The sequence below is a fragment of the Lepidothrix coronata genome, unplaced genomic scaffold (genome assembly GCF_001604755.1).
Source record: "Lepidothrix coronata isolate B3197 unplaced genomic scaffold, Lepidothrix_coronata-1.0 Scaffold360, whole genome shotgun sequence".
Lineage (NCBI taxonomy): Eukaryota > Metazoa > Chordata > Aves > Passeriformes > Pipridae > Lepidothrix > Lepidothrix coronata.
Window position 1 is genome coordinate 113,055 of NW_016690540.1, and position 20,478 is coordinate 133,532.

At 39.8% G+C, this 20,478-nt stretch overlaps 1 protein-coding gene across 1 annotated transcript in view; it reads left to right on the forward strand.

Annotated features, from left to right (window-relative positions):
* The window catches only part of FARS2 (phenylalanyl-tRNA synthetase 2, mitochondrial), a 200,896-nt gene that overhangs the window by 104,588 nt on the left and 75,830 nt on the right, over window positions 1–20,478 (forward strand). The gene's annotated exons all lie outside the window — the stretch shown is intronic.

Here is a 20,478-nt window from a genome sequence, read left to right on the forward strand (position 1 = left end):
TTTTGTAACTCCTCTACTGAGGTGATTTTGTAGTTAACAACTTCATCTTACTTTTCTGTACTTACAAAGCAATCAGGCATAACTGTATTGAGTGAAATTGCTACTTTCATAATACTCTTCAGCATCAGCATGGGAAGGTTCAAGTCAGGTGTCATCAGCTGGTCTTTGGGAGAGTTGAGCTGATGTAGCTTTGTAGATGCTTGGTGAAGTCTGAAGTGCTAAAGCAGCAAAATACTTTTTGCTGCTGCCTTTTAGCATTTTACTTGCTTTCTTTGTAAACAGCTTGATTATGTTCTTTTAAGAACTGAAAATATAAAAGGGGAAATCAACAGTGTAGCACTTAGGTGATGTTTGACTAGTCTACATTGAATCAGTAGCAGCATCCTTTTTTTTAATTCATGGCAATTCCCACACATCTTCTCTGGTATAGTCAAAATAGTGTTTGAGATAGGTTTGGTGGGTGGGTTTCGGTTTTTTGGTTGCAGTTTTTTGGTTTGGGTAAGAGTTTGGGAATTTTTTTTGATTGGTTGGTTTTGGTTGGGGTTTTTTTATTTTCTTTGGTGATAGCTGGCATTAGGGTATTCAGCTTGTAGTTTATTATCACTTACAGAAAGAAGACAGTTTTTTGCCACTGTTCCTAAACATAGATCTGCTTGTAGGTTTCCTTAACCTCTTAAAGAATGTTTGTTCTTTTCGATAAGGAATGTTCAAATCTCCTTTTCAGGTCCTGTCTTTCTCACTGGCTTTGCTCCTGAGGTTGTGGCTTGATTTATAGATTGCAGTCTGATCTCTTAGAGGGGCTTGCATGTCTGATTTCTCTAAGTTGCATATAATCTTCGTGTTCAGCTTCAGATAAGTCAGGTGTAGTGAGTCAATCTGAAGATGCCAGAGGCACAGCTTACTGTGGATAGGCTCAGAGGAAAGGACATGTTTTCTAGGAAGCTAAAAGGCAATTTTTTTTTTAATTGATGCTGTTTGGTAGCGTTAGCTGAGCAGGAGTCACCAGGAGCAGGTGGGTTTGTATAGTTTTTCTGGGTATCTATGTCATTGATAGAAGAGTGGTGACAAGGTCTTTGTGGGTCTTTGAGCATTTCTTGTTGCTGAACAGTGTTGGTTTCAGCTGCTATTGGCTCAGCTTGGAAAAAGGAGAAAAGTTCCACAACCCAGAACTGATGTTGTAGGGACTCATGAAGTTGAGGCTTGTTGGCTGAAACACATTTTAAAGTAATAACATGAACCAGGAAGTATGATGCAATAGGTGGGGGACTTCAAGGAAGAGAAATTGTCAGCTGCCAGTGTGCTAGAACTTGAACCAAAGGGAAAGACTAGAGTAATATTGCCAGGCCATTACCTACTGCTTTATCACATTAGTGTGTTGCCAGCTGTTGTATCCCAAGAAATAGGACAGTGAAAAGTGTACAGACTGGGAGAATGAGGGGTATGTGAGTGGAGCAACAGAGATGGAAAAATGAATTATTTTCAATATTTTCCTTCTCTCTTCTAAAGAAAAGGATATGACCAGTGTTTTAGAAACAGATTTTTGCTCTGGTATCGACAACTTCTTATGGACTTTTTATTTTTTAAAAAAATTATTTTTTCTTTTATTTTTATTATTTCCCCCCCCTTCCCTTTTAATACATACATGCACACACTTGACTTGGATGTTTCATTTTCAGTTTTGGTAGAGTAATTCTCTGCAATTCTTAGCATGCATTTTTCAATGCTATATCTGAATATAAGAAACTAGAGGCAAGCTTGGGTTTTTGTTTGAAAGGAAGTCTGTGTCTGGCTTTCGTCTGGTATCTTACTCTGAGCTTTTTCAAGCTCAATACTGTACATACTTCTGGTACATACTGGCATTGTTTTTAAAGGGTTAATGACCCTTCGAATGAAAATACAATTAAATACTCTGTGGTGCTACTGTAAGATCTCAAGTTTTTTCTTCTGCTCTATGTTATTTTTCAGGTATCCTGTAAAACCAAGTTGGCAGATCTTCTGTACCCGTCTACTTTCTAAAGAGTCATAATTAATTAATCACATGGTTTATTCATATCATATTTGAAAGAAAACCTTTAGCCTGTCTGCCAGCGTTGATGTTGTAAGAAATCTCAATGGATATTTGAAAAGTGTCAGATTTTCTGCATGCAAAGCCATGCAGTACTTTTCAGCCTCACTAAGCTGAACGAAGACAGACCAGGTGCTTTGAGAGCCTTTCATGACACAAATTTAATCCTGTAGCCTCAGAAGGTCTGGATAAATGTCCATCCTTTATGTGCTTAATGAAGATAGACCCCTCAACCTTTGGGTACTGTCTCCACCCTTTCTTATAATATGAATATGATCCACCAACATAAATACTTTTTTTTCTGTTCACTAAAACATTCTTCAAATACATGAAGTCCACACTGCATAGCAGTAACCTTTAGCTGGGCTAAATATACTCGCTCAAAAACTGAATTTAATTGGAGTATTTTCTTGGGACTTAAAAGTACATATTTTGTGTCCTTTAACAGCCTGAATGTGTCAGACTTTTCCCTGTGTCATCAGTTGCTCAGTATATGTATGCAGACTTCAGTAGGTCAAAAAGCTGCTGGGAAAAGCTGACGGTGCTTGTACCAATGTGGCCACTCAGCACAGTGGTGTTAGAGGGCTTCTCCCCACAGATCAGATTATTGCATGGATTTGGATTAGCAAATTGCTCTAGCTGTAATTTGACACAAGTCACAGCAGTGTGGGGGATCAGAGGCTGGTAACTTGCCTTCAATCACTTGTGTAGGGCTTCTGCTCAGGCTGTGAAATGAAAGGGTGAGGATGGACAGGACAGGAAGGACTAAGAACCTGCAAGGCATAATGTAATAAAAAAAATGGCTTGGTTCCAATCTAAGTACACTGTGCTACATCCGTGTTTGTCAGGGCTCTGAGCATTGTTCCATGTAATCACTTTCCGGTTCATCCTGAGCCAGCATTCTTACAAAAAATAGATGTGTCCGTGGGCTGACAACTCCCAAGAAAAAGTACAGAAATGAAATGCTATTTAGAGAAGGGAGGCACCCATAGTTCAGATGGAGTGTGGAGTGCCCAGAGGTGTTGATTAAGATGGACGGTCTCTGGTGGCAGGATGGTTCCTGGAACCTCCATCATTTTGCTGCCATAGTAAGCAAGCAGCACATCATGAAAATTGTGTTCTCTCCTCACAAAGTCACTTCCATTTGATGCTGGTGTCTGTGGCTGCTGTTGTTTTAAAGTTACTTATTTCTATTGCAGATGAGCCTCGTGGTCTGGCCTGAGGTCAAGCAGAGTCATGTTTATGGCTGTTGTGAGGGAGGCAGTGGTACGGAGGGAGTCTTGATCAGATTCCTAGCAAAACTACAGACTCCCCCTGTAAGATTATGGGAGTCAGTGTCGTCTTCTTTTCCTCATTTGTGCAATATCTGCAGTGAGCTTAGCACCACCTGCTTTCTACCCCCTCTCCACCCTTCATTATCTTCAGGGGATGCTCCTTCCTTATATCTGCTGGCACATTTTGTCTCTCCAAACTCAGTTCCTTCATACTCAAAATAATAGACTTTCTAACCAGGATCATTCTAATGGTGTCAGAATAACTAAAGCTTCTGGAGCAGCTCTGCTGGGAGACCTGAGGGGCTAGTAATTTTTGGCAGTGGAGTGAGGAAAATTTACAAACAACTTGAATTGACACTGCTCACCTTCTGCGCAGCTGCAGCCAGAATGGTGTATGTGGCCCTAATCTAGGAGAGTCTCTCTGCTTTGAAAAGTGAACAGTCGAGGTTAGCAGAGATGAGAAAAATCAGACATCAGAAAGATGTAGTTGTGTGGAAAGCAGCAATTCATTATAGTGGAAAGTAAGTCAAAGTGGGCTCCTCTTTCTCCTGTGCATGATAGCAAAGGCTGGGCATTCCTTGCTCCTTGCTCAGTGTGCTGTAGGAATTAAAGTCCTATTCTAATGACAAAGGATTTATCCAGTAGCCCAGTTTGCACAATTTGCTGTATATGTGAGCCCTCTTATTCACACCATTAGACAGTCCAACTTTTCTACCTTACTGTGCACTTTTCAGTTCTCTGAGACAGTCATCATCCCTGTGCATCTTTCCTGTGCACATGCCTAATTGTTGCTGGGAGACATAGAGCTTGTCCTGAAATTTTAGAAGATGCTGAAAATAAAATGGACTGTCAGATCCAAGGGGAAACTTTCGCAAATTAAATCATCTTAGTGTATATCCTTTATTCCATGCTTGAGAAGGAGAGCATCTGATGTCTATGCCATCCATTTCAACTAGTTTGATCTTATTACGTTCACTGCACAGGGTGGGTCTGTCTGATCCATCATTAGTATGCTACTCCATATAATTTATATTTATCTCCTTATACTGTGATTAGCTTTATTTCCCAATAAAAAGTAAATAGATTCACTGGTTGCTACATTTTCAGATATTTTTCATCAAGATTAGGTAACTCAATGCTAAAATGGTTATTCATTTGTTATGTTTACTTTCTAATAGTGCATCTATTAAAGGCAAATACACAACCATTAGTATGTAAATTTAACTTGGATATCTGAACAAACGAGGTATAGCCTGAACTGTGATTTATTGTCTAATTAGTTTTACCGTAATTGAAGATATATAATGTGTGTGTATGCATGTGGAGGTACAACAGAGAGTAGATAGATGATGGTGTAGCATAAACATTTTATTCGTATGACTTTGTGAAGGTTGAAATTCTAAGAGTGACTTACGTAGATCATCTTAAATGAATGTCAATAAAACCTTACAGTGATGTATATCATCTCAGGTTTTTTATGCTCTACAGCACATCATGAAACTCTCTTTTTAGTGTTGGATATGCATGGAAAGCAAGCAAAAACACCTTCTTCATTGTAGAGATGCTGCAAAGCTGCACAATTGGATTAAAAATCACTTGATCATCTTCTCATCAGGATGTTCTATCTTGTGTCATTTGTAGGTAGTGCTGGTATTGAAGCTCTGGGAACCTGAGCCCTCTGGCCCCAGTCAGGCAAAGTACTGAAGCACATGCTGAGCTTTAAACTTGCAAGTAGTCCTATTTAAATCAATGGGATAGTTCCTGTGCTCCATCAAATATAACCTAAATGCCTAAATAGTTTCAGGTCAGAGATCTCCATACTTTCTGGGATCCAGCTGAGAGTGATCAGCACCTTGCAGGGCTGAAGCAGTGGAAACTTTCAAAATGACTGTTATAAGCAAGAAGAGTTTAATCTGACAAAACCACAAACTGGTTGCAACATCTTTGTTCTAAGCCAGTTTTATTGATCAACACTTGGGTAAAGAAAGTCAACAAGCAAACATCTAGAGAGTAAACAGGCCTTAAGTTCCCATTCTCAACTAAAGAAAATTGGCTGAAAACACAGTAAGGAAAGAAGAAAATAGGGGTTCGGAATGTGGAGACGGGATGGACAGACACGAGACTAAATACAAGAAAGAACAAACCACTGATATAAGACCAAGTGAGAGGAAGGTAGAAAAGTGCTGTACTTCGGGCATTGGGGCAATATGAAAAATTCTGGTTTAAAGTTAAATTTAAGCAAGTTGCGGGGGGTGGGGTGAAAAGGGGGGAAAGACACAGAAAAGGAGAGTAGATTTGAGGAAAAAAACCCTGTTGGGACTGATGCAGAAGTCTTTTTCTAGATAATCAGAAAATCTTCCCGAGTTTTGTACTGTACACGTCTACTATTGATCTCCTTTTGAATGATCAAAAAGTATGAGTGACCACAAAAATTATGACCACAAACCATCAAAGCAATTTTGTACTTTAAAGTATTATCATCAGTTTTGAGATGAGAGTGGGGGACTTCAAATTTTGGTTCTGGATTTGCGAAACATTTAGTGTGTCAGAACCCAGACCCTTGAGCAGGGCTGCACTGAGATGATATTCACAGACTCACAGAATATCCTGAGCTGAAAGGGACCTACATGAATCATCAAAGTCCAACTCCTGGCCCTGCACAGGACCACCCCATGAGTCACACCATGTTCCTGAGAGCATATTACTCTCAGTAAAAACAACTACTGAGAAGGGATGCAGTTTCCAACAAACTAGCTGCTGCCCTTTGAGCTAATACCAGTGATGCAGGTTTTCTTGCATACCCTGTTTCCATCCCTCCACCTACCCACTACAATCTAATTTCACTGATAGCCTCCCATTGAATCTGAACAAATCAGCAATAGTTTAATTCCTTTCTGCTTGTACTTTTCTAAGTAAATAAAATGAATAAATAAAAAAATGTCAATAGCCCTTTGTGCTTAGATTAGTTAGTGATATTTATCTTGTGTACTATCTCTATCTGTTGTCTGCTGGAGTACCAAAGGGTAAATCCATGGCATACATTTAGCAGCCACCTTGGTAATAGTCAGATGTACAGAGAAGCCTATGATGTTTGTTAGCAAATGCTGCAGTCTTCCTCTCTTTCACCTATGTTCCTTGAAAATAGAGAAAGTATTTCTATGTTGTTTTTACAGTCTTAGGATATTTGAAAACTCTCTTGTTCACCTCTGTTAACTTATCCCAATAGTAGATTTGGTCTAGGTGGTGGTGACTTTAAGCAAAATAACTGGTTTGAGCTGTTCTTTCTGGATGTTAGGAGCTTTCTGCTTCGTTTTCTGCTTTGTTTCTGCTCTGTGCCTACTGTCTCAGTTGGAATTTTAGAGTGGGTGGAGTATATGTGTATATGTAAATATATGTACAAAGAGCAAAAATATTTCATCCTTACTTTCAGTTGTCTATGCTAACACACACTTTAGTCAGCAGAAGAATTTTTATGACAAGGCAAGTAATTCTAAAACCTAGATGTAATTATGTATTTCCTCAAATTTTCCGTTATGTGGGAGGTCCAGGGCTTTACTAACAAACCAAGCAAATGCCATGGAGGTTTTTGAAAGCTAGCAATGTGAAATACCAGTGTGTCCACCTGCAAGATGTCCTCTCTTTTGACTGCAGGTCCAGAGGCAGCAGTTGAAACTTTTCTTTGTTTGAAGGATTTTTGTGGTTTTGTGACTGCTCTCTACCAGTTGTTCCCATAGCCTTGGTTCTCACAGTATCAGGATGAGAAGCATAATTTTTTTTCTTTCCCATGTATCCATGTTCCCATATATTGTTTAACTTTGGTGTTCGAGGTACCACAGAAGCTGCTTTTGTGGCTACACTGTGAGGTGACTCAGGGAACCCTTTTTCCTCTGCGGTTCCTAAAAGCCATATCAGTGCCCTGATCCACTTCTCAGTGTTGCTTCATGCCCTCAGCACAATTGAAGAGACAGCACTTTTGTTTTTGGAGGCAGTATAAAGGTTGAGGGGTGAATACGGAGAGAATGTGGTATACCCAGGTGTGTCATCAATATGAGTGAAGGACATTCCCAGCAATTGAGAGCAGACCACTAGAGACTTCCTTCCAATTTGTTTTTTAAAGAAAAAGAAGCTACTGTAGCCTTGACTGCATTTTGAGCTCACTTCAACATGAGGTAGATGAATTTCCAGCTATGAATGCTGCTGCACTGTACAGTTCCTGTCAGTAGAATCATTTTACTGCTGATGTCTTTTTTTTTTGTAGGCAAAAGCCAATGCAACCCAGTCAAAGTACACCTGATACTATCTAAATGATTACTTAGCAAAAACTGCAATAAGCTTCAAAAAGCATGTGTTACTGTGGTTTGCTCTGATCTCTAAGCCTCATATATTTGCAATTTGACTGGTTGAGGCTCTTCAAAACAAATAGCTCCAAAATGAGTAATTCCGTTGCCGAATATATCAACCAATCTTTGTTGCATCCCAAATGATGAAGTGTAATGGTGATACATAGTGCTTAAATAAGCCATGGAGCAATTTCAAGCAGTGATAAATATGCTGAAACCCACATTAAATTAGTATTAGGTGAAGGAGTAAACCTGGAAATCTAAAATAACAATAGATTTCATATTGGTTATGTGAAGCTAGAACCAGCTGCTGGTGGTTTTGACAGGAATCCACAGATGTTCAGAGCTTTCAGTCATATTGTCTACAAAAGTATGTAGCTGGTAAGATGGTGTAACTCTTACACACTTGCTAATATTTTTTCAATATTGGTTTAATTACACTGTGAATAACAGAATTCTGATTAGGAGGATAGCACAACAACAATTTTGACTTTAGGCTTTAGCCTTGACCTGAGAACTGACTCAATTTTCCCTACTCAATATTTCTGTTTTCCATGCTCTTTACAGTTGTAGTTCTCTTGTGCCTCCTGCCTCTGCATGTCTTCTCCAAACTACCCTAGTGTGGAAAGTTCTTCAGGACAGGAGTTACTGTTCTGTGCTCCATCTGCCTACTGGGACCCTGGTTTCTGGCTGGCAGTCCTAGCTAATTATCACAGTCTGAATATCCGCATGCCTTTAGCAGGGTTTAATACATCTTTGTGAGTATATGTTACGCATTTGATGTAAGAATAAACTTCTGTTTAAGACTTACCTAAGCACACACTATGCAAGTATGTGTCTTCAAAGGTACAGGTATGTGTTGGTATGCACACACAACCACAGAAATACAGAGGGGAAAAACAAGCAAACAAAAGAGATGTCAAACCCGATAGGAAACAATCTCTAATTCTTTTTTCCAGTGTTGGATAAAAAGATAGGGTTTGTCATACATGGTTTACTTGTTAGCTCTTTTAACATTTGTGCCAATGTTTTACATGCAAAAGATGTACCTTTCAAAGAGCTTTTGATAAAGTGATCTTTAAAATCATGCCTAAACCCCTACAGTCATCTTCTGCAGTGTGATTAGACATTGCAGCTCAGCTGTGGAGTGTCCCTGGGAAATGAGGGCTGGGGAGAACAATCTGTGTATGTGTGTATGCGTGAACGGGAGCACCTTTTGAAATACATGTGTTAATAAAAAACCCCTGATTTTCAGCTACCACTTCTCTGATCAGAATATGAATTAGGCTACAGAGAATAGCCAAACGACAGAAGGCACAGTTGGGAAGAACCGTATTATTCTTATCATACCCGTCCTCAATTTCCGTCATCTTGTTAGTGTGAGAGACACATGAACCATAGCAATGACAGCCTAAAACAAAATGTGACAAGTAAGTAGTGCTTTGGGGTGCATATGCTGCAGAGGATTTGGTTTTGCAATCTTATAAAAATTAATCACGGGGAAAAGGCCCCTCTTTTGAGAATTGCTTGTATCCTCCTGCTCCTGCACATGTGTTAAATCCAATTTGCATAATTGTTCCCTCATGTAACCTGTTCTCTTAAATCAGCAATAGTGAACCCATTTTCTGATTCTTGTAAAATAAGGAAAGGCATTAAAGAAATACCTGTTCTGTGCCAGGATTCTGCTTGTAGAGATTTAAATGTTCTTTATATTTTGTCATTACATACTGAAATGCTTAGTGTACTTTTTGTGCTATTTGTGCTTGGTCTGTTCTCAGCTAATGGCTTCTTTGTAATTTTCTGTTTCTAAGTGTTGTTACTCTTTAACAAGAGTATATAGCTTTAGGAACTCTCAGGGTCTGTCTGAGGGGAAAGATTGAAGGCTTTTCTCCCTCTTCTGAGTATTGGACAAGTAAGGAGAGTCTTTTATTTCTGTTTCTCTCTAGCTTACCTACTGTTCTTTAAAGTTTGATATTGGTTTTAGCTTGTTACACTACCTTGATGTTTTATTATTGATTTTGAACTTTTGTATGAATTCAGTACTTAAGTGGGGAAAAAAGTGAAGTTGGCTACTCTGGAAACTAAAATACTGGATTTTGCCCAGAGTCATAGAATCATAGAATCTTTAAGGTTGGAAAAGACCTCTAAGATCATCAAGATCACCATTATCTTAGCACCACCATGTTCACCACTAGGCCATGTCCCCAAATGCCACATTCACACACCTTTTGAACACTTCCAGAGATAGTGCTGGCAGTGATTCCACCACTTCCCTGGGCAGCCTTTTCCAATGCCACTTGGGCAGTTTTCCAAAGTCAAGATGGAAACAGAGCTATTTCACTGGCAATGGAAATCATAAGAATATTTCAAAAGCACTAGTAACCTGCTCGGGTAAATTGCTATACATGGCAATTGGGATCTTTTCATTTCCTAGAAGGATAGATTTTTAGATGCAGTATTTACAGTAGTATTTCCCAGATGCTACAGATTAGCTCATGAGTCTAGAAGTGTAGAAAAATTAGGACATACCTTTGTAGCGTAACAGTGTCCAGAGCGTTATATCTGAAGTTATATCTTCCCATACATCATTGCTGTTGTTTTGGAAATCTCTATGCTTTTTAGGAAGGAGAGAGAAAAAAAGAAGTACAGCTTGTTAAGTGGGAAGAAGGACTTTTTCAGGTGTTGCATGTGCCTGTAAGATTTATGATGCCAGCTTATTTTGGTGTAAGACATATTCAAGTGTTCCAGAGTTTTTGCAATTTAAACAATAACTCTCTGGAATGGTGAATATAATGAGCAGAATAGGAAATACAATCAACAGTGCTTTATATGAGGTTTTTCATCTAAGCTGAAATAAAATATTGGGTGCGCTTTGTTTCCATTGTTATGCTATGTATTTGGAAGAAATACATCTTCATATTGCTACAGTCTCTTTCCAAATACTTGCCTTCTTTATTTAGATATAACTCTTTTATATGAATTGTTGATGGGTGCCATATTTTACCCCATTGAGCTATTTATCTCAGCGTTATTATTAAGCATAATGAAAAAAAACCCATACAAACCAAACCACTTGAAAGGAGGGAACCTGACTTCTGAGCATGGCAAACACTGAATGCCTGCAGCAACCAATGCTTTCTGCAGGAATTGCAGATGCTCAGCGCTGCTGAAGAGGAAATTCTTAGTATCTGCTGAGAAATTGGGTTTCTGCTGACTTATACCAGTTTATTACCTGTTGCTTGCAGACATGGTAGATACCTATTAGAGGGGTGTAGGACTGATGCATACAGTCTTTATTTGTTGATGGTTCGTTTTCTGAGGTCTGTGTCTTCTCTACCCTTTTTTCCACTGCTACAAAAAAACTAATAGAGTGATTTTGCCTGTGGGGTGGGATATTTTGGTAGGAAGGACAGACAGAATATAGACAGCCTGTACAAAAGGCAGTCAAAAGTCTTAATTATTAGGTTTGGTGTGAGAATCCACTTTACCATTTTGGTGATTCCAACTCACTGGATTCCTTCCCCAGGACATTGGCTTGCTCATTTTCTATAGATGACACCACAACATAATAGGGATTGTCCCATCTGTTGCACTTTGTGTCACATCAGTTCCATGGCAGCAATTGCTCAAATGGAAAAGAGATAACAGAAAAAGCATTTCCTGGTTTTTAGCTGTTCTGCAGTGATATATCTATGATTGAAATGGGAGAAGATTAATTAGCACCATGAAACCAACTAGCTCAATAGGCCGTCAGCTGGGAGGTTGGGAAAGAAGCATGAGAAAAAAGCATATTTCTCCACAGTAGACATTGAACTACTATAGGAAAATGTCAGGCTAATCTCTTCTTCACCCTGATGCTTTCAAAAGGGGGTTGTAAGAAGCTGAAATGGGCGAGTAGTAGAGAGACATCGCTTTTGGTGATTCTCCCTGTGAGTCCTATTCTGTTCTAGGGACATGAGAAAATATTTTTGCCATGTTAAATACAGAGTGTGGAGTCCATCACTGGTATTTAGGAATAATTTGTATTTATCTTTTGGTGGTTTTTATAATCAGATCACAAGAGGCAAGGCATATCCAAAAGCCCAAGTGAATGGGTGTCTGGAAATCTTTCTGCTGTGTACACTGCAACATCCCTGCTTTTAATAGGATTAGGTCAATTCTTTCTTTCTTTATGTCCTTCCTGATTTTTTTTCAATTCCTTACTAATCATATAAAAATAACCTTTTCAATGGTTATTCAAAGTGATCCTTTCTGGAAAGCTTCTCAAAAACCATGCATTGTTTCTTGGGGTTTCAACCACAAGTCAGTTTAAAATACATATTTGCATTTAGAGAAGTGTATTGTGATTTTAAACTTGAAACATTTTTCATGACAAATTTAAACAAGCTCGACTTTAAAATAAAGTTGTTGCATTTTAAAATAATATTGTATGTAAGAATGCAGTGTCCCTTTTGCTGAGACCACAGAGGCTTAGTAACTAGCATTACTTTTGGATGAACATGTGTAAAGGCAAGCTTTCTACTCACTGAGTCCGCTGCAGCACCAGTCCTGCTGTCCATTCTTCCTGGTGCTTGGAAAAGGTGGAACAGCTTATGAAGGAAGTTTAATCCCTTCATTGGCTGTTACCCATCTTAATTTTTTCAATGTCATAGTAGGTGTTGACTTTCCTTTGTCAAGCAGGCTCTTCTATAGTAAGCTGTAACTTTTAGCGTGCAAGAAAGGTTGTACTTGTTCCTGTGCGTGTGTGCATTTGTGACGAGACTTCGGGGGGCTTTCCTGATCAAAGGTGCTTGGTTAGCATTGGAAAACTTGACTAAATGAGATAATGTGCAGAACTGCCTGGTGACTACTTAGGCAGAATATAAGCAACTAAACTCTTTCTTGTTGTGGACCTTGAGGGAACCTGGAATGTGGCTCAAGAGAGAAAGTCTTATCTTCAACAAGACCCCATAGGTGTAGCTTATGTGGGAAGGGGACAGAGCTTACATGGTGTCATGCACTGCACAGCAGAGAGGAACCTGATCCACAGATTTGGCTAGGCAGCAGCTGTGTCATCTCACACTGAGTGCTGAGACTTAGCTAGAAAGTCAAGTCTGTGCCCCACAGCACCTCCCTGCTCAACCTGGATGTAGAGTCATAGAAGGGGTTAGGTTGGAAGGAACCACAGTGGGTCATTTGGTCCAACCTTCCTGGTCAAGCAGGGTCATCCTAAAGCACATTGCACAAGATTGTATCTAGATTGTTCTTGAATATCTCCAGTGATGGAAATTCCAAAACCTGTTGCAGTGCATAGTCACCCCCACAGTAAAGAAGTTCTTCCTCATATTCAGGTGGAACTTCCTATGCATTGGTTTCTGCCTGTTTCCTCTTGTCTTATTGCTTGGCACCACCAAGAAGACCCTGGTTCCGTCCTCTTGAGGGCCCCTCCCTCAGATACTTCTATACATGGATGAGGTTCCCTCTCAGTCGTCTCTTCTTGAGACTGAACAGGCCCAACTCTCTCAGCCTTTCCTTATAAGACAGATGCTCCAGTCCCCAGATTATCTTTGTAACCTGATGCTGGGTCTGCTCTAGGAGTCCTTGTCTCTCTTGTGCTAAGGAGCCCAGAACTGGACACAGAACTCCAGATGTGGCCTCATTAGGACAGGGTAGAGGGGCAGGACCACCTCTCTGCTAGCAATGTTCTTCCTAATGCACCCTAGGATACCACTGACCTTCTTGTCCACAAGAACACACTGGCTCAGGGCCAGCTTGTTGTCCACCAGGACCCCCAGGTCCTTCTTCGCAGAACTGCTTTCCAGCAGGTCAGTCCTCAGCCTGTCCAGGTACAAGGGGTTATTCTTATCCAGGTACAGGACCCTGCATTTGCTTTTGTTGAATTTCAGATGGTTCCTCTCTGCCCGTCTCTTCCACCTATCAAGGTCCCTCCGAAGGGCTGCACAGCACCCTGGAGTATTGGCCGCTTATCCCATCTTTGTGTCATCAGTGAACTTGCTGAGAGGGAATCTATTTCCTCAAGTAAGTCATTGATGGATAAGTTAAACAATACTGGGCCCAAGATTGAACCTTGAGGGACACCATTAGTGACAGACCTCCAACTAGACTCTGTGCTACTAATTTTGACCTTCTGCTCTTGAGCCAGTTCTCAATCCACCTCACTGTCCACTCATCCAGTCCACACTCCCTGGGTTTGCCTATGAGGATGTCTTGAGAGACAGTGTCAAAAGCCTTGCTAAGTTTAAGATAGACAATATCCATTTCTCTCCCCTCATTCATCCTGGTAGTTGTTTCGTTGTAGATAGAAATCAGGTTGGTCAAACATGACTTAACTGTAGTGAAAGCATACTGACTAGTCCAGATGACCTTCTTGTCCTCCATACGGATAGAGATTGCCTCCAGAGTGTGGTGCTCCGTCAGCTTTCCAGGGATCAGTGTGAGGCTGACTGGCTGGTAGTTCCCTGGGTCCTCTTTCTTGCCCTTTTTGAAGGAAGCAAATGACATGAGGATGTCCAGTTTGCCTAGGTATTCTCTAACCCAATCCTGCTTTACCAAGGGAAAGTCTTCCTTTCAAGATTCCTTTACCCTGGTCTCCTGGGTCAAAGATCTCTGAGGACTGGTCTTGTCAGTAAAGACTGATGCAAAGAAGGCCTTCAGTAACTCTACCTTCTCTGGGCCTCCCTATTACCAGGAAATAAATATTTCACCTTTGACAACAGTTTAATTTACTGTGTTTCTTGAAAACATTGTTTTCATTCTTATATTTTCTACAAGGTACTTTCTGTTTTTCCATAATTGCATGATCATTGTTCTTCAGTTTCATGATTGTTTTTCCTCATGGATGAAGGAGGTAAAGCCAAAGAGAGTTCTTTGCCAAGACAAGGAACAGCAATGACTTGTAACCCAGTGCTGTTTTAATTGTGCAGGCTGCTGCTGCTGACAAACAGGTTGGTCTTTCTACCAAACATATGATTTTCTTCAAGGTATTGATCTCTAGAGTGGAGTCTGACATCCCTCCCCATTTTTCACCCTTTTGAAGGGCTGTGAACTGCACTAGTTGAAGTGGAAACTGGGATATTATTTGATTGATTTGACCTGTGGGGGTGTGTTGGCAAGTCCAGTCAACTTCAGTGTCTGTAGGCAAATGCTCCTCGTGGCTAGTGGCAGCTTTTTCTTCAGTTCTCAACTCAAACAAGAGCAGTGTCAGAACCAGGACTCCTAAACACAGCTTAGAAATCAAACATTTATGTCAACCATGACAAGTTATAACCTTTAGGATTGAAAAGAAACAAGGCTACTGAGAAAGTAAAAAGGGAGGAAAATGGGATGGCTGTGGGAATGTTTAGGCAATCCTTTCTTTTCCCCCAACTGTGAAGTCCGTAGAAGACTTGCGTAATACTGCTGCAAAACCTAAGAGAAGTTGTATCTAAGTTGATGTACACCCAGTTCTCTTCAGTAGTTCAACACCTTTATGCTGTCCTTCATACTTGTTTTAAGATGAAAAGTCACTTAAAGAAAGGAGGTTTGGTAATATTGTCATTACCAGAATGCCATGAAAAAAGCAATTTTCTTAAAGAGAAAAGACCTGTTATGCTATGCCTAACCATCCAGCTCAAGAATGCTGTCTCCCATGATGGCAAACAGCAAGTGCTAGATGAACAGTGAAGCAGGTATGAAAACAATGTTTTACTGATCCTGCTCTCCAAAAAGGGCTGATTATACTTCTGTGTTCATTTCCTGAGAAGCTCAGAGCATCACTGGAAGCTAAAGTGCTTCTGCCATTCTCCACAGAAGGACAGAGCAGTGCATCAATCCCAGACTAGTCCATTTGCTTTGGTTTTAAGAGCTTAATCTCAGAACATATTTTTATACTTGCTTATCAGACTTTATGGAAGTTCTCTTTTGAAATTTCTCCACTTCCTTCTTTGAAGATGTGTGTGTGTTTACACATAAAAATGTGTATGTGTGTGTGTATACATGTATGAATATATAGAACTTACTATATATACTGAGAAAAAAATTCATTTGATGAAGGGAGGGGTAGAAAACTTATAATAGGGAAGGAACATTGTGACTGTGAATTTTAAGCCATGGCAGCCAAGAAATTCAAAATTATGTTCCCTGCAGCAACTGTAATTTGTCTACGCTGGTCATAAATATGGAAGTATAAATCTAAAAGCTTACACACTAATACAGGAAACTTCATTATGTGCAAGGGGGATAAGTTACAGTTGTAAATTTGCAAATTTGAATTTCATGCCTGTTACGTGTTTAAATTTCCTATGATAATGCTGTATTAATGTAGTTTCACCATGGAATATATTAAGAAAGGCATATTACAGGACTGTAGCTTTCATTTTGATGTGAATATAATGTTGCATTAAAACTGTATTGTTTATGTAGATATTTCTCCAAAGCATGGGCAATGCAAGACTGTTAAAGCCTGACAGCCACAAGGCTGCTAAGTCTCATATTTTTCTGACTTAGACTGGTGATGGCAGTAAAGCATGGCTGGCTTTTTAATAACTTGCCTGCTGTGGAGTTGCTAACCCAGTTTTTGGTACGTGTTGTCATTAACCTTGCATTTGTGTTGCCGCTGTCAAAATACAAGTACAGCTTTTTCCTGTGCTGTGTTTGTCATTTGTTTGTTGTGTTCCCCCATCTGCAGCCTGCAGCAGGGAAGGAACTGAGTGAGAGTCCACTGCACAAAATTTCTCCTGTCCCCTCTCCATATTCCACTCATGGTTACTGCCTCTGGGGAAAAGTGTGGCGTTTTTTCTTAATGGCAAATATTTATGGAAGAGGCTGGTGTTCATCCTATTTTTTGGGCTAAAGACACTTCATGGTCTTTTGTAGGTTATTTGCTGGCACTGCCTGTGTATTATCCCCTGCTGGTTTTCCTCCAGACTAGGGGGTTCTGCCACATATTGTATTTTCTCTCCTGTGCAGCTGTGAGGTATCTGGATCCAGTCTAGCTGATGCTCCTTTGCTGAGTGCAGATGAACAGAGACTGCTCTTATGGTGACCACTTGAACTTGATTCCTTCTGCCAAAGTGTCCAGAGTAGCGCCCTGATGTGGCAATGTACACAGAGCCCGAGGATTTTTGCTATTTTGTGCTGACAAATGAGTTCTAGCGGATCTTGTTGCTGCTTAAGACAGCTGTCCCCCAGTGTCTCAAGCTGCTGCAATACATCCAGCATGTATTAGCATAAATTGCCCACTAAGAGGGGCAATTTTCAGCTGGCCTATGGCAGGCTGTGAACTGCAGCGGTGGAGAAACAGGCATATGTTTTTATCAGCTGCTGCAGGAGCAGGAATCTCCAACAGAAAGGCAGAGCAGAGAGGTAGGGATAAGGAATGCTTTCAACTATTACAAACCCATATAGAGGAGTCACAGCCCTGTGTTTCAGTGGTACACTCCTTAGGTACATTTAGGCATATGCAAGGCTGGCTGGCAGAACAGAGTATATCACTGGTGTCCAGCTACTCATTTCTTTACTAAAATTAGCATCCTTAGAGGGAAAAGCTTGCAGTTTTAGTAAGTACAAGGCTTATTTATTAACCAGAGAAGGAAGTGTGACTAATGACTAGTAAACATGTATCCTTGAGGGTGGATCATCATAAGCTCCTATTTTATAATTTTAAAAAATGATAGCAATTCAGCACTCCTAAATGCTTTCACCCCTAAGGATTTAAAAATGTGATGTCATTATTTGCAATATTTCCTACAACATGGGCTCAGTGGAGTCCTATGGGTAGTGTAATTACTGGGAAAGCACTGTTCGATGCTGTTGAAAAATGTCAAAGATAGTACACTGCAGTGTTTGAAATGGAAAGTAAATAGAACACTGAAAGTAGCACTGTGGTGGCAGAGCTCTGATAGAACCAAAAGGAGTGGTTCAGAGCCGTCTGTGCACTGGCAATGCTCTCTGCCACTCCTGGCCAGTGCCTCGCAGCAATGCTCTGTGGGTGTGATCAGTTCTACCTTTTCCTAAGCCTCTTTTCAGTTCCCCAAAAACCTAAGGGGGGTGGATGGTCTGGGAGTGGAAGGAGGAACAGCAGGGCTTCCAGGCTTGGATAGCGTGCTAGAATTTGGCCAACACACAAACTGGTGACCAGAGCCAAGTGGTGTCCTGTTAGCTTCTCCCAGCATTGTGCTGGAGAACTTCTAAGCCATGAAGAGGATGTAGCTGGAAGTAGTGGCTGGAGTTGATAGCAGAGTAGAAGATTTAGTAGAAGAAGACATTCTTCTCAAGGGGAGCATTTAAAGTGTCTGTAAATTCATAAGGAAATGGTCTCCAGGGCTGGCATTTGCCTTGATCTTGGAAAAGGATTAATGGGCTTTAGACCAGTCTGTTGCTAAAGAGCAAGAGAGTTTAGAAAGGATCAAAGAACGGCCAAGGGATCAGTTAGACCACAGTATGTGTTTGCTGGGGTGCCTGGATACAAACTTAGGAGCTTCATTTTGACTTGCCAATTGGAGACTCTTTTACTAGCCTATTTGCACTTTAGGTGTAGCTAAAAAACTATTATGTAGCTCATGTAGCTCTACAACAAACAGATCAATACATTTAGAACTAGGGATTTTATCCTTGTACTAACTTTAGCGTTGATATAATACTCACTGCAATGATATTGACTGCAGCCAGGTGGTGAAGGGACAGTATAATACGGAATAATTGCCTTGCCTTTTACCATAAAAGATTTTTCTGCATTATAAGGCTCTGAGAAAAGGTTAGTACCTAATAATAGAAAAGTTTTGCTTATGTTATGTTTCAAGCATTTGTCCTTCTAGTCTTTGTAATACACACAAGCATACCTAGGCTAGTGACACCATGGATTGAGTCGAAGAAGCAGTTTTCCTATACAGTTGATAATCCACAAAAGCCAGACTCAACAATTTATTACATCTTTGAGCAACTTTGCTCACATGGAAATTTATTACATCTTTGAGCAACTTTGCTCACATGGAATTTGATGACACTGATAATGTAAGTGAAACTGTGCCAATTACATTTGCAAGATCTGACCACATTGGGTCCTTGTGTACATCTCATTTTAAGTGGGAAAAAGAGTGCTGTCTTCATGTGCCTGACATATTCCTGATTCTTTTAAAATCAATAGCAAATATTCACTATGACTTTTGGGTGCTCTATTCCTTTTGGGGTTTAGGGCATTACTGAATTACTTGAACATGTAATTATTTTTCTTTAGTGTCCTTATACCTGTGTGAGTGGAAGTAGGTACCAAGTCATGCTTAGGCTCATGAACCACATCTTCTGGTTGAATAATTAAATGTCTTGAAGCTGGGAGTTCAGTGAGTTTTGGATTAGTCCCCACAAGCTTTGAGGTGTGTTCAATAGGTTCCTGAAATAGAGCAGTGATAAATATAGTTGTAGATGGGGCTGAAGTGGGAATATAGGTGGCTACTGCAGGATTTTAACTTTATTTATGCTAACACATGTACCAGCTTGTTGACTGAGGAGCATCTCCAGCATTTGCAGCTGTGACTTTTGTATAGCAGAGACAATTGTGCAGGTATTTTTTTTTTTATAATTTGGTGTACAGGATGTGAATTCATTTGACAATTTTATTCCTTTAACAAGTTGGATAATCATTTGTGATTCACAGTTTTATTCACTGGAGGGGTTATTAATTTAAAACTTGCACTCTGTTCCTTATCAGATATTTATTGACTCATTTACACTCTACAGAACAGTATTTGAGTAAATCACCATGCTGTAAACTTGCCTTATTAACAGGTTTATTGCTTTAGCAGGTACTCGCTTAAGTTTCCACTGCTCCATCATAAAACATTCCCAGGCATGAAATACATTTTTGAGTGAGATAATATACTGTATAGACCAAAGTGTCCATATGGGATGTCAAATACATATAAGCGAAATTAAAAAAAAAAAAGATGTTTCTACTTGCAGACCCGAACAATCTTGTGCAAAAGTACTTTTTTCAACTGCAGGATATTAATGGAAGACAAAACTAAGACACTGTATGACCTAGAGGTCATGAAAGGAGAGCATTACCATTTTCTATTCTTCCAATGGAGAAATATTTCACTAAAGGTGAGATCTGAAACCCACTGAGTCCAAGGAATTTCCATCAAAACTGGAAAATTAATAATTACCTGATTTTGTTTCTCTTCCTGTTTTTGCAAAACACCGTCTTCCCACAAGATCAGGTCTTTATATCTGCAGCAAAGATGCCCCTTTATGTTTAAAAACCTGTTGAGGTACTTGTGGAATGAATAATTTTGCTAACAGCAATACCTTTCTTGTTGTAGATGTTTGGATGACTATACTAATGGGAAGTAGACTGATCCCTCTTTTTAAGGCAAAGCATGTTTCTTTTTATAAGCTTTAAATAACAAGGCACCTATTGATAAGACTTTCTTAGAAATTGGACAGTATAAATAATCAACATGTTGTGTCATATAAGAATCATATAAAATACATGTAAATTTTAAACATGAATGTGATAAGAATTTTTGACTCTGTAAAAAGTCTGAAAAATGCTTTTACAAATTGCAATTCTACCCAGTGAATAATCACCCTAAAATGATCTCATCCTTTGAAACAGCTCTGACCAAAAGTGTATTCAGGCTTATAAATGCTGATTTTAGCAAACAAAACAAGTTTTTTCTTCTGAATGAATAAATCAAAGTGGTTTTGAGGGGGGTCTTTAAAAGATATTTCCTAGTATAAAATCTTGCATCTCAGTTGTTTATGAGGTCAGTTTGCACTCCAAAAAGCATTTCAGAAGGCCTCTAAAATGTGTACTCTGTGT